The sequence below is a fragment of the Neomonachus schauinslandi genome, chromosome 10 (assembly GCF_002201575.2).
Source record: "Neomonachus schauinslandi chromosome 10, ASM220157v2, whole genome shotgun sequence".
Classification (NCBI taxonomy): Eukaryota; Metazoa; Chordata; class Mammalia; order Carnivora; family Phocidae; genus Neomonachus; species Neomonachus schauinslandi.
This window is the reverse complement of record NC_058412.1, coordinates 120,755,681-120,767,874: the sequence shown is the minus strand read 5'-3', so window position 1 is coordinate 120,767,874 and position 12,194 is coordinate 120,755,681. Positions and strand designations below refer to the sequence as shown.

General features: G+C 39.3%; 1 protein-coding gene across 1 annotated transcript in view; it reads left to right on the top strand.

The window, feature by feature from the left end:
- The window catches only part of PTPRT (protein tyrosine phosphatase receptor type T), an 831,114-nt gene that overhangs the window by 581,701 nt on the left and 237,219 nt on the right, over positions 1-12,194 (top strand). The window lies entirely within an intron of this gene.

Sequence of the window (12,194 nt, the reverse complement as noted above, 5' to 3'; positions counted from 1 at the left end):
CTGCATGCCCACACATGCATGCATACTCTCTCTCTAAAAATAAATAAATAAAAATAATAAAAGATAAAAAGGTCTTTCAAATTACCTTTGGGCAAATCACATGCCTATCTGAAGATTAATTTCCTCACCTACAAAATAATACCTATCGATTTATTATCTATGAATGTACTAAGCATGTTGTAATCAGTGAATGCTAACTCTTATTATTACCAATAGTCACATTAGAAAATGTTTTCTTCTCCCAAAGACAAGGTAACCTTTTTTAATGTCAAAGATTTCTTTGGTCAAGATGGGATGCCAGTCATAACATCACAAAAGCACAGGGCTAGAAAAGATCTGAAACATCACCGAATACCTGCTTCCTCCCCCTACACATAAAACATCAACCTTACAACATCACACTTAACTGGTAATAGTGCGTATTCTTGAATATCTCCAATGACAGAGAACTCACTTCTTTACCTGGTAACTTTACTGATCTTTGGGGTCACTATGACTCTAAGAAGTCCTTTTATTATACTGCTTGAAATTTGTCTCTTATTATAGCTTCTACCTGTTGCCCTTGGTCTAGACTCTTAGGTCCCAAGATAGCTAATGCAATCACCTTTTCAGGCAGCATTCTTTCAGTTCCATAAGATCTTTCCTACCATCCACCTCCCCTCTGTTCAAACACATCCATCTAGTCTTATTTTCTGAAAGTTCACTGTCTTTAGTTCCTCTTATGACACAAGTATTTTCTATCTAGGATGCTTTTGTGGACATATCTCAGGTTGCTATATTTCATTCAACAAATATGTAACAAACACTGACATATGCTAGGCCCTATAGTTCATATTAAGGTTATAAAGTAGGTACCCTCCAAGAGCTTTTGTAACATAAGGGTATCTGGTGTGTGCCATATTTCACAGTATTTCTGGAGAAGTGAGAAGCTCACTGGAGAAAGGGGCACTGAGACAAAAGCAAGATCTGGTGAAGTGTGTGAAGAATAGCCTCTATAGGCTCTGGTGGCCAAGATAGAGAGTTTAGTCCATCAGTGGCAGTCATTACCTTATGAGAAACCTGGATTGAGGAACTAATTAACATTTTAAATGTCCACATAGCCATTTAAATTCCACATTGGTATTTCAGTTCTGCACTTACTACTTACTCGAGCAACATTCCTCACAGAGAGTTTAAAACTACAAAGAGAAGCTGCCAGACTGCCTTCCATCTGTCCATCTGGTCTTCCCTCTGCATGAAGCACTCTGATGTATTGAAGAGGAAGACATAAAGATAAGCAGAAAGCATCTGGGGGCCCATCTTGTTCCTGGTTCTCTGCATTCCAGACTGGCCAGTTTATTGGCGGAGCACAACTCTGAGAAGGTGTGACTTTCCCTGTTCTTGGCAACATGTCAAGAGGTGCTTTTGGGTTTCCATGCTGTGAAGAAGAGTAGCAGCTACACTCAATTCACTTGCTGTCACATTCTTACCAAGACTCTAATAAAATCCTAGCAAGAGACCAAGTCTGTAGAACCCAAGAAATTGATAGATGGACCCCAAGTGGAATTTGCCCAACCCAAGCATGGTTGACCCTTGAGCAGAACAGCAGGTGATACAGGAGGATTGTGGGAAGTTTTGCTTCCCAAACTTCACACAGTGGACTGTCTCCTCAAGACATGGGGTTTTGCCTTTGGGAAAAAAAGTCACCCTAACCTGAAGCTACCTCATCTAGGAAGCAGTTTCTACTATTACTTTGAGATGAACAAGGATCATTTAATTACTTATGCCTTTGAGCCCACGCCATGTGTGCTCCTGTTTTGGAACTAAGATTTTCAGGAAGGGAATTAAGAGAATTGGGTTCATGCTTATGCCAGGGGTCTTGAGTGTGTCATTGGCTTCACAGGAACAGAGAGGAAAAGCCGTGAGAGCTGGGCACTCAGCGTGTTGTTCTTCTTCTGGCAAGGGAAAAACTACACACTATTTCAAATTACTGTATTTAGTATTAAGTTTTACTAAAAAGAGTTAAGCTAAAGGGTCATAAGAGCAGAAAAGCCATTCTAACAAATCTCTGCCTGGCCCTTCTCAGATTTCTCCATCTCGTAAAGGGCAGCAGACAATGCATTAAGCCTGGAGGATTTTTGAGGAGAAAATGTTATAACCCACAAATTCTTTATCAGCCAAATTGTTGTTCTTGTGCAAATACATCAGAAAGACATTCTCAGTATCCAGGGGCTCCCACATGCCCTGCTTCTAATAAATCATTCAAAGAGTAATTGAACAAGCAATGAGTCAAAATAAAGAAATCAAGAACAGAGATATATGGAATGAAATGACCTACAGTGAGCATGGAAGCTAATTAAACACAGAGTTAATGCTAAATAATTGCTATAAATATGTTATAAAAGAGAATGTTAACATAAAAATAATTACTTAAGGAGAAAATGTATAATGTAAAAAATTAACCATTGTAATCTGGATCTATAATTTGCTATTATGTCAACAAAAACTGAAAAGGAGTTGGAGGATTGATGAGTGTAAATAAAAATCTGATTTCCCCACTTTAGACAGGATGGAATAAATAACTTCTACTTTATTTTTGATACTGAGAATTTTTGAAGAGTACAGTTTTTTAAACATAAAGGCAGCTTTCAAGTCTATCCTAAAAAAGCCAGAAAACAACAGTCTACAAAGAAAAGGTGGAAAAGCAAAGGAAACTATAAGTAAACATGAAAATCAGCAACTATAAAACAAGCCAGAAGACAAAAGCACTAGGTTTTTTCAAGTGGTGCTTTGTTCCCTTCATAAAAGAGGAAAAAATATCTTGGGTCAAGATATTTCTGTATCACTAGAAGATTAAAACCAAAGGATGGGGCAAAGTCATACTAAATTAAGACAATTAAAGGAAAGTAAAAATGGCCATTTGTTGCAGGATGTTTGTGGGCCTGATTGAATAATTTACTATCAATTGTATTGCTCCCAACCTAATCTGCAGGTTTCAGTCAGAACAGGGTAAGAAAATTTTAGGCTCCAGATACATTTATTCTATGGATATTAAGGATAGTTGTTTTGTTTTGTTTTGTTTTTCAGTTTAGCAGAGTGGCTAAATATCCAGCCTTTATGATCAGACTAACCTACACAAAAAAACCCTAGTAACTCTGACTTTAAGTAAGCTATTAAAAAAGAGTTAAATATATTAAGCAAACATCTAGGAAGCATATACTATATGTCAAAAAAAAGGCACTTCTGAGTGCCCAGAGTAAAACAGTAAGCCAAACAGTTAAAAATCCCTGCCCTCATACTGTTTACATTCTAGTAGGGGAGATGTAAAAGTAACTAAGTGAAATAATGTGTCAAATAGATTTGTGTCTATTTGTGTCTAATCTAATAATGTGTCATTAGATTTATGAATGTGGAGGTCACGCATTAACTGTTGATTTAAGATCTATGTTGACTATTAATAGGATGAGGATAAGGACATTTTGTAAACTTTCCAGTAATCTATATAAATGTGGAGTATTGTAATCCAGATCTATAAACACTATGGAGAACTCAAGTATGATATGCATTATGAAGCATGATGCTCAGAATCCTTGCAGACATTTTTGTGAAGTATGAGTTGTTGACAGGCACTTTTATTGGGAATTTTGATCAGATTAGTAATATCACATTTACCCCTTAATGCTTTCTTTTTTTTTTATTATGTTATGTTAGTCACCATACAGTACATCATTAGTTTTTGATGTAGTGTTCCATGTTTCATTGTTTGTGTATAACACCCAGTGCTCCATGCAATATGTGCCCTCCTTAATACCCATCACCAGGCTAACCCATCCCCCACCCCCCTTTGAAACCCTCAGTTTGTTTCCATAGTCCATAGTCTCTCATGGTTCATCTCCCCCTCTGATTCCACCCCCCTTCATTTTTCCCTTCCTTCTCCTAATGTCCTCCATGCTATTCCTTATGTTCCACATATAAGGGAAACCATATGATAATTGACTTTCTCTTCTTGACTTATTTCACTTAGCTGATGCTTTCTTTTTTTTTTAATTTAATTTTATTATGTTATGTTAGTCACCATACAATACATCATTAGTTTTTGATGTAGTGATCCACGAATCACTGTTTTCTAATAACACCCAGTGCTCCATGCAGTACGTGCCCTCCTTAATACCCATCACCAGGATAACCCATCCCCCCCCACCTCCCCTCTAAAATCCTCAGATTATTTCTCAGAGTCCATAGTCTCTCATGGTTCATCTCTCCCTCCGATTTCCCCCCCCCTTCATTTTTCCCTTCCTTCTCCTAATGTCCTCCTTGCTATTCCTTATGTTCCACAAATAAGTGAAAACATATCATAATTGACTTTCTCTGCTTGACTTATTTCACTTAGCATAATCTCCTTCAGTCCCATCCATGTTGATGTAAAAGTTGGGTATTCATCCTTTCTGATAGCTGAGTAATACTCTTACAGAAAGAAAACAAGGGCAGTGCTGTCTGTCAGTGCGCTGTCCTTGGTGCTGAATCCTCAGTGCCAGTCTTTCTTGTGAATCGGGCCATATTGTAACCATTGTTTTGAGTAGAGCTATATTATAGATCTATTATAGCATTTTAGAATTGGATGATTTTGCAGTGTCATCTAATGTAGACCAGCAGACAACAAATAAAGATCCAATAAAGTCTGCTTGGCAGGGCATCATAGAGCCTCAGCTTGACCACTGCAATTCTCTGGAGGGAAAGAGTTGACTCCTTTGTGGAGCAGGTAAAATTATTAGAACTTTCTTCCTTCTGTAAAGCCAAATTTGGTCTCCTTAACTCTCTACTCTTGGGCACTTGTATTGATTTGAACAAATCAAATCTTTCTTTCCCATGTCAGCCTATTGGAGGAAATACGACAGTACCAACTACCATCTTTGGCTACCCAGGCTCTTTCTTATTGATATTTTAACATGCAGTTACTTCTGTTTCTCACATGGCATGATTTTCTGTATCTCCTTAATCCTATTTATTCTATACTCTCATAGTCATACTCCATTTTTCCAATGCCCTCCTTAAAAAGGGGTGCCCAGAACCTGCCTTGTGTTTCAGATACAGTTACACCATGCCTGCTACATTTTCACTACTTCTCCTCTCTTTACCATTTTCTAAAACATTATTTCTCAAACATTCCAAGGTATTTTTCTCTCTTTGGGTCCCTTATGCAAGCTGTAATTCTACCTGAGTGTCTCTTTTCTTCATTCTTTGCAGAACTACTACCTTCTCATTTTTCAGGCCTCATCTTCAATGTCACATCCTCTAGGAACTTTCCAGTCATATTATCTAAGAGCTGTCCACGCCAGTACTCACGTTAACCTGTTTTTCTTTATAACACTGAGCATATTTTTAATTTCACTTGTTTTTACGTAGTGCATACCTCCCTTCTTAGACTGAGAGCTCCAGGAGATAGCAGCTCTATTTGTTTGCTGCTGTGTTCTCCATACTGAGTACAATATTTAACACATAGTAGATACCTGATGATTGTTGGATGAATGAATGAATGATGATTGTTTTCTCTGAGTCTGTTTCCTCACTTATCGAAATAGTAATACCACTTCACGCAATCATTTTGAGGATTAAATGAGGAAAGATCTTAAATTCTGAAAGGCACCAAATAAGTGTCAGCACAGTCTGAATTTCCATCCAGTGTGCATGAGATGTAGTTATGAGCTATTTTCACCACAGACAGATGAGCCCTAAAGGACCTTCCTTCCGTCATAATAGTGAGACTTTTCCCCAGCTGTCTCATTTCCCAAGCTCCAGGCTCCTGGGCAGCCTTGATTTCCTCCTGGGCAGCCTTGATTTCTTCCAAATCTTCCAAATGGTACCCAGAGTAGCTGTCTCAGTTGTAAACAGCAGTGGGTACAGTTTTGCATTGTTTTTCCCCCCACTCTTCCCAGAATGAGGTCTGCTGAATCTACTGTTCTCTGCATCCCCACCACCATTAACCATGATTGTGAAGTTGAAAGGACCATAATTAACGGTTGGCTGCAAAACAAGTGTGGCAAATTCATGCAAATATCCACCAGAAGCCACCTTTTCTTGGGCAGGGCTGTTGTGTGTGTTCTATTTATGTAATGGGAAAACTCTTACCTTGCCATATCTTTTTCATCACGTAGGGGCACATTTAACCTGATGATGCCTCTGCCAAATGGTGATCTAAATAAGAGAAGTGGGAAGTAGAAGGGTGATTGCTCTTGTTCTCTCGCTTTCTTTTCCAGCTCCTGAACTCAATTGCCTCTTGAGAGCAGTTGGAAGCCAGATGCTATTTTGAATGGGTCCTCATGTTTGCAGTGTAATCACATTATAACAGTTAGGATTATCTAGGTAGAGCTGGGTTAGGGAAAATTCTGTGTCTCTGAATGTATTGGAAGAAGCTATATTTAGTTGCGTCCAAGCACTATTAAAAGAACATTTGTACATGCTTGATTCTCTGTGGCATGGTGGAATGGAAAGAATTGAGAGGTAGGCATCAGACAGACTTGGCTCTGAATTTTGGCTATTTCCAGTGATGTGAACTTGAGCTGTTACTTAATATCTCAAGATGTATGATGTGATTAATGACCTACCTCCCCAAAATTTGGGGAGAGTAAATGAGACAATACATAAAAGTCATCTGTCACAGTTGTAATATTTGTTCTCTTTTCCCTTTTGCTGCTTTCCTGCAGCTGTTCTCCTGAGGGAGGGGAAGGTTGGAGCATCCTTACCTGACCTAGGAACCATGTCTATGTGGCAGCTATTGACTGCCCTGACTCACCCATGACTTAACTGCTTCCTAACCCCATTTCAGGCTTTATTTTTCTTAATGTTTCACATATGGTTCCAAGCCTGACCTCTGTTCTTGTTGAATCTTGTGACATAATTGATTTTGTCTTTGGGGAGTATTCTTGCCCCTCCCAACCCCATTTCCTGATTCTATTTCTACTTTAGTGACTGCTCATATGTCATGTGGGAAAATCTCAGGTGGACCATGGAATGAGAAGATGTGGGAGACCCAAGCTCAAAAAAGGTTAGAGTGAAGTTCACACAGGGTATCTCATGGCTTGGGTCTTAGATATTCTGTCATGGAATTTATAAGAAAACTCCTATATTAGTTAGAACAAACTAATTTATGCTATAGTAGCAAAGAACCATGAAATCTCAGTGTATTATCAGAAAAAAAAAGATTTTTCACTCCTCCTACATGTTCAAAATGGGTCGGCAGAAGGGCTCTGTTTATCATAGTAACTTAGAGGCTTAGGCTAATGGAAGGCCCATCTTGACATATGCTTCCACAATCACCAAGGCAGAGAAAGAGTAATATGGCAAAATAGGACACGGATTCTAAAATTCCACACAAAGTGACACATAGCACTTTCACATTCCATTGGCCAAGGCTGGTCATGTAGCCATGCTAAACTTCAAAAAGAATGAGGCAGTGCATTCCAACTATGTGCCTAGAATGTGAACTGGAATATTTGAGACCATCCCTAATGACCACCACACTTCCCCATTATGCACCATTATGAAGCTTTTCCTTCAAATTCCCACAATACCCACACTCATTTTTTAAACACCTGTACAGTTCTATCATAGATCCTAAGAACTTCCTATTATTGAGTACCTACTGTATCCCAGACACTAAGAAAGTACTATCATCTGTGCTACTTCCTGATTGGTCTCACAAGCAAAGTGACTCCATTTAAATCAGTAGATAGATGGCCTGCCATCCCATCAACACCCAATAATCTCATAGCATCTCAGTTATTTCATACTGAGAAATGGATTTTAGTAACAGCTTTCTCTCTTTATCTCCATGGATACATGGTAAAGAAATGTCTAATATTCCCTGTGATACTATTCCACTTTGAAAGGCAGTGGTTCTTCCAAGTCTACCATGTAGTATGGTTGAGAAACCTCAGAAAACTTTAGACCTCTCCCACCCATCAATTGCTGATCCAGAGTAACAGAAAACTGTGAACCAAAGACCTCCACATATCCTTTTTCTGACTTGTTGCCATAGTCCTCTATTAGGAACCTGTTTCTGGATTTTATCAGCTCTGTAACAGCAGAGGATTGAAATGGACATTTGGAATCCAGGGTTATCACCAAACCTTTCTGTAACCACTTTGGAGACCTTTGGCCTGGTCAATGCTCCTCCCAGTTCTGTTCTATCACCAGAGCCTAGGTTTCATGCCCCATCAACCTGCCTAGTCCTCCTTCCCAATCCTTGGATCCTGGAGATCACCCAACCCCTTGGGCATACCTACCTCTGGGCTCCATTCCACTATGTGAACCTTAGCACCTGCTCTTGAAAGTTCTGAACTTCTATTGAAGGCTTCTTGGGGCTCAAACTTCTTTTTCCAAGTGACAGAGAAATTCCCTGAGTGTCACCTTGTACAAATACCAAAATGAGTTCTCCCAGGTTGCTAATTTATTTTTCCACTCGCTTACAGTTCCTACAGATTTTATTATCACAGTATGAGACCTGAGGGACCAAGAACATTTTCCTTTTGATTCAAATATACTTTAGACTCATTTGGAAAAGGAAATGAAGGTTACCCAAATGTTGACAGCTGATAATCTTGTCAGCCTGGGTCTTGAGGCATCAATGATCCAGCCCCCAGTCCTAAAAAGTTTCATGGAAGTAACCGCCTAAGTTTCCGTAGAGCAGGGGTTTCTGCTTCCATTGGGCCCCTTCCAAAGACAAGGGTCCTCATGAAGTTTGGCTCAGTTGGCCCCCAAATGGTGAAAAAGTTCAGATACCTCTGAATTTGGATACTGGATCCATGGGTTTAAAAACTGGCTCTGCTGTTTTTCAGCTACCTAAACTGAATACTGGCCTGCTAACCTTCAGTTTCCCCATCTGTCAAATGGGGATGAGATGTGCCCTCCCAAGCTCACTGGGGTCTTTGTGAGGAATAAACAATAGGTGTGATAATTTTGTGCACATTCCTAAGCACCTTTTGAATGAAGATACTACTAACATGAGGGTGTGTGTGTGTGCAAATTCAGCATATGTGTATATGTACATAATACACATAAATATTTTGGCATTTGTATATAATTATGTGTATATATATGTATATATATATAAGAATATGTATACATACTTAGTTGAAATTTCAAGTTAGCTCAAGAATCTTAGTGGCAGAAAGGTTGTCATTACACCAGAGGCCTAATATAGGTGGCTAATGAGATAGAACATTATATCTCTTGAGCTTCCTGGAAGTGAAGGCAAAAGGAGTGTATGGTAGGTACTGCATGGAGCACTGAGTGTTATACGAAAACAATGAATCGTGGATCACTACATCAAAAACAAATGATGTATTGTATGGTGACTAACATGACATAATAAAATAAAATTGTATGGTAGGTTTGCAAAACTTCTCTTAGTGGAAAGAAAGAAGCATACATACTTTTCATGGGAGACACTAGAAGGGAGATTTATCATTACATTCTTACATAAGGAGCCCTGAGGAGATACTGGTCAATATCATAATATCTCTATTCCAACACTTCATTAGTCCTTTATCCATCAATGTTGTGATATAGTATTAAACTGGAATTTAATGGATCCATTTACATTTAAGGATTCTGTTTCTTGTGCTGTATAATATCATTAATGCCGTTAATTGATTCCATTAAATAAGATTAATGGATATCAAAGTTTCTTTTCCCTAGGCATTGTTGATAAATATGTCTAGTATGGGATCTGTTGCACAGATTGGCACTGACCATCCATGTGACCTTAGGAAAGTGATTTAGTCTTTCTTAATCACATTCTCATTTGGAAAATTTTGATGCCCATAGTATCAACTTTATAAAAAGATCTATAAATATTAAATAAGATGCATTAAAAATGCCTATCATGGTGCTTGGTATGCAATAAACAATTTCAGCTATCATTATCAGAATATCACAGGTGATATATATGAGGTAGAGTATGGAGGTGTGCTAAGGAAAGAACAAGCAAAATCAGTGGGTGCACAGGGGGGCGCCTGGGTGGCTCAGTTGGTTAAGCGACCAACTCTTGGTTTCAGCTCAGGTCATGATCTCATGATTGTGGGATTGAGCCCCCCATCGGGCTTGTGCTCAGTGCAGAGTCTGCTTCAGATTCTCTCTCCTTCTTACTCTCAATCTCTCTCTCAAATAAATAAATATATCTTTAAAAATCAGTGGGTACACAGACTTTTAAAATCAGATTTGAATAGACTGTGAACAGGGTTTGGGGGCGGGGCTAATTCAGGGAGGAGAAACAAAATCAGTGAAGTCCGAAGTGTACAGAGAGACCAGTTGGCACACTGGATGCATCGAGAAGAAGGGAAGTATGAGACCTCAAAGGGAGGTTGGGAATGTACTTAAGAGAGAAACAAGTGGGCAGTTCTGCAGGCCCTTCCTAGAAACTGAATGTTGGTCAAATTCCAACTTTCATATCATGGCCCCCAAGTTTGCAAACCCATTAACTCAATTTATCAGGCTACAGAGTTGATGAGATTCACATAAACCAAACCTACAAGAGACTGATGGAAGTAGTAAACAACTTCTTAAAAGCTGAATTGTTCATTCCTCCCCTCCAAAAAGATCCCTGGGTCTTTCCTGTCTTAGAAGTCTGGGTTGCCCAAGACACCTCACTTTCTATATCTAGTTGTCACCAAATCCTACTGGTTCTGCACTCTGAAATTTTCTTCAGTCCGTATACTCTTCTTATTTCCACTGTCACCATCTTAGTCCCGAATATCATCATCTCTTGCCTGGGAAACCTGCCTCATAATTGGTCTTCCCACATCCATTCTTACGCGCCTCAAGCAAGTGTAAATTACACAATTACACAGCAAGTGTAAATTGATACTGTATGTATCTTCATTTAACAGATGAGCAAACCAAGACTCAGAATGTGCCAGAGCACATTCCAGAAGCAAGACACAGAGCTAGGTTTGAATCTTTGCATGTAAAAATGCCATTAGGCAGCTTTGTACATTTAGTGCCTTGCTTCAGGCTGACACATAACCCCACAAAGTGGAATCTGGCTAGACTGAAACCAGCAGGGGTCCCTAAAAGACCTCAAATTCCCCACACATCCGCACTTATCTCTTTCTCCCCCCAGATATGGCCAGCCTCAATTCCCTGCTCAATCTTGAAACACCTGCTGGCCCTGCCGTTAACATCAACAAATAATGAGGAGCTGTACTAATAACAATTATCATAATAAATTGGCCTTTGATTACATCTGTCACCTGAGAATTTCAAAGACTTTACAAACATCAATTAGTAATTACAGCTCAAAGGATCTCTCACTGAGAGCAGTGATCATTAAGGTCAGGTAAGAGCTGTGCAGGGAGGCATGAAGGACAGCCCTGGCTTAGGTTGATTTAGACCTGGGAGTCCCGAGTCTCTGGTGAAAAGTCTACACCTGTCTCCATGAGGCCCAGGAACCACACTGCTGATATCCCCATTAGAGTATAATTCTGGTGCTGAAGAATGAAAAGCATGATATGTAGTTTGGGAAGGGAGCTTATAGATTGTGCTGATCCCTTCTTATGACAGAAAAAGAAAAAAGTCCAGAGTGGGAAAGTGATTTGCCTAAGGTCAGAGCCATGACTTGAACCCAATCTCCCACACTTTATCTGCATTTGTTTACTCTGCAAAATTGTCTCATCATTGGCCATTCTTTCTCTGTAAGGAGATATTGATGATGATGATGGTGATAATGATGATGATAAAAATTCAACAATTATTTATTAAGGGCTTGCTGTGAGTCAGTGGGGGGATACACAATTAAATAAGCTACAATCCCTGCCTTCAGAGAACCCACAATACAGTGGAAAAGACAGTCCTGAAAACAAATGTGTATAATAAACCATATCAGGAATCTCATTGGTGGAGTACCCAGTGTACAATTGGTAGCCTGGAAATGGAGGGGATGAGAAGATTTTTAGGAAAAGTTTCATAGAAAAAGTGGTATTTCAGGGGAATATTGAAGATAAGTATTTCTCATGCAGACAATAGGTCAGAGGACTGGGTGTGTCCTGCAAAGGAAGCACCTAAGCAGAGACTCAAATTGTACCATTCCATGACTTGGGGAGATTTTATAGGATTGGTTTTGAGATATAGATAGAAGTCCAACCCTACACCTAAAGGAGCTGGAGAAAGAACAGCAAATAAAGCCTAAACCCAGCAGGAGAAGAGAAATAATAAAGATC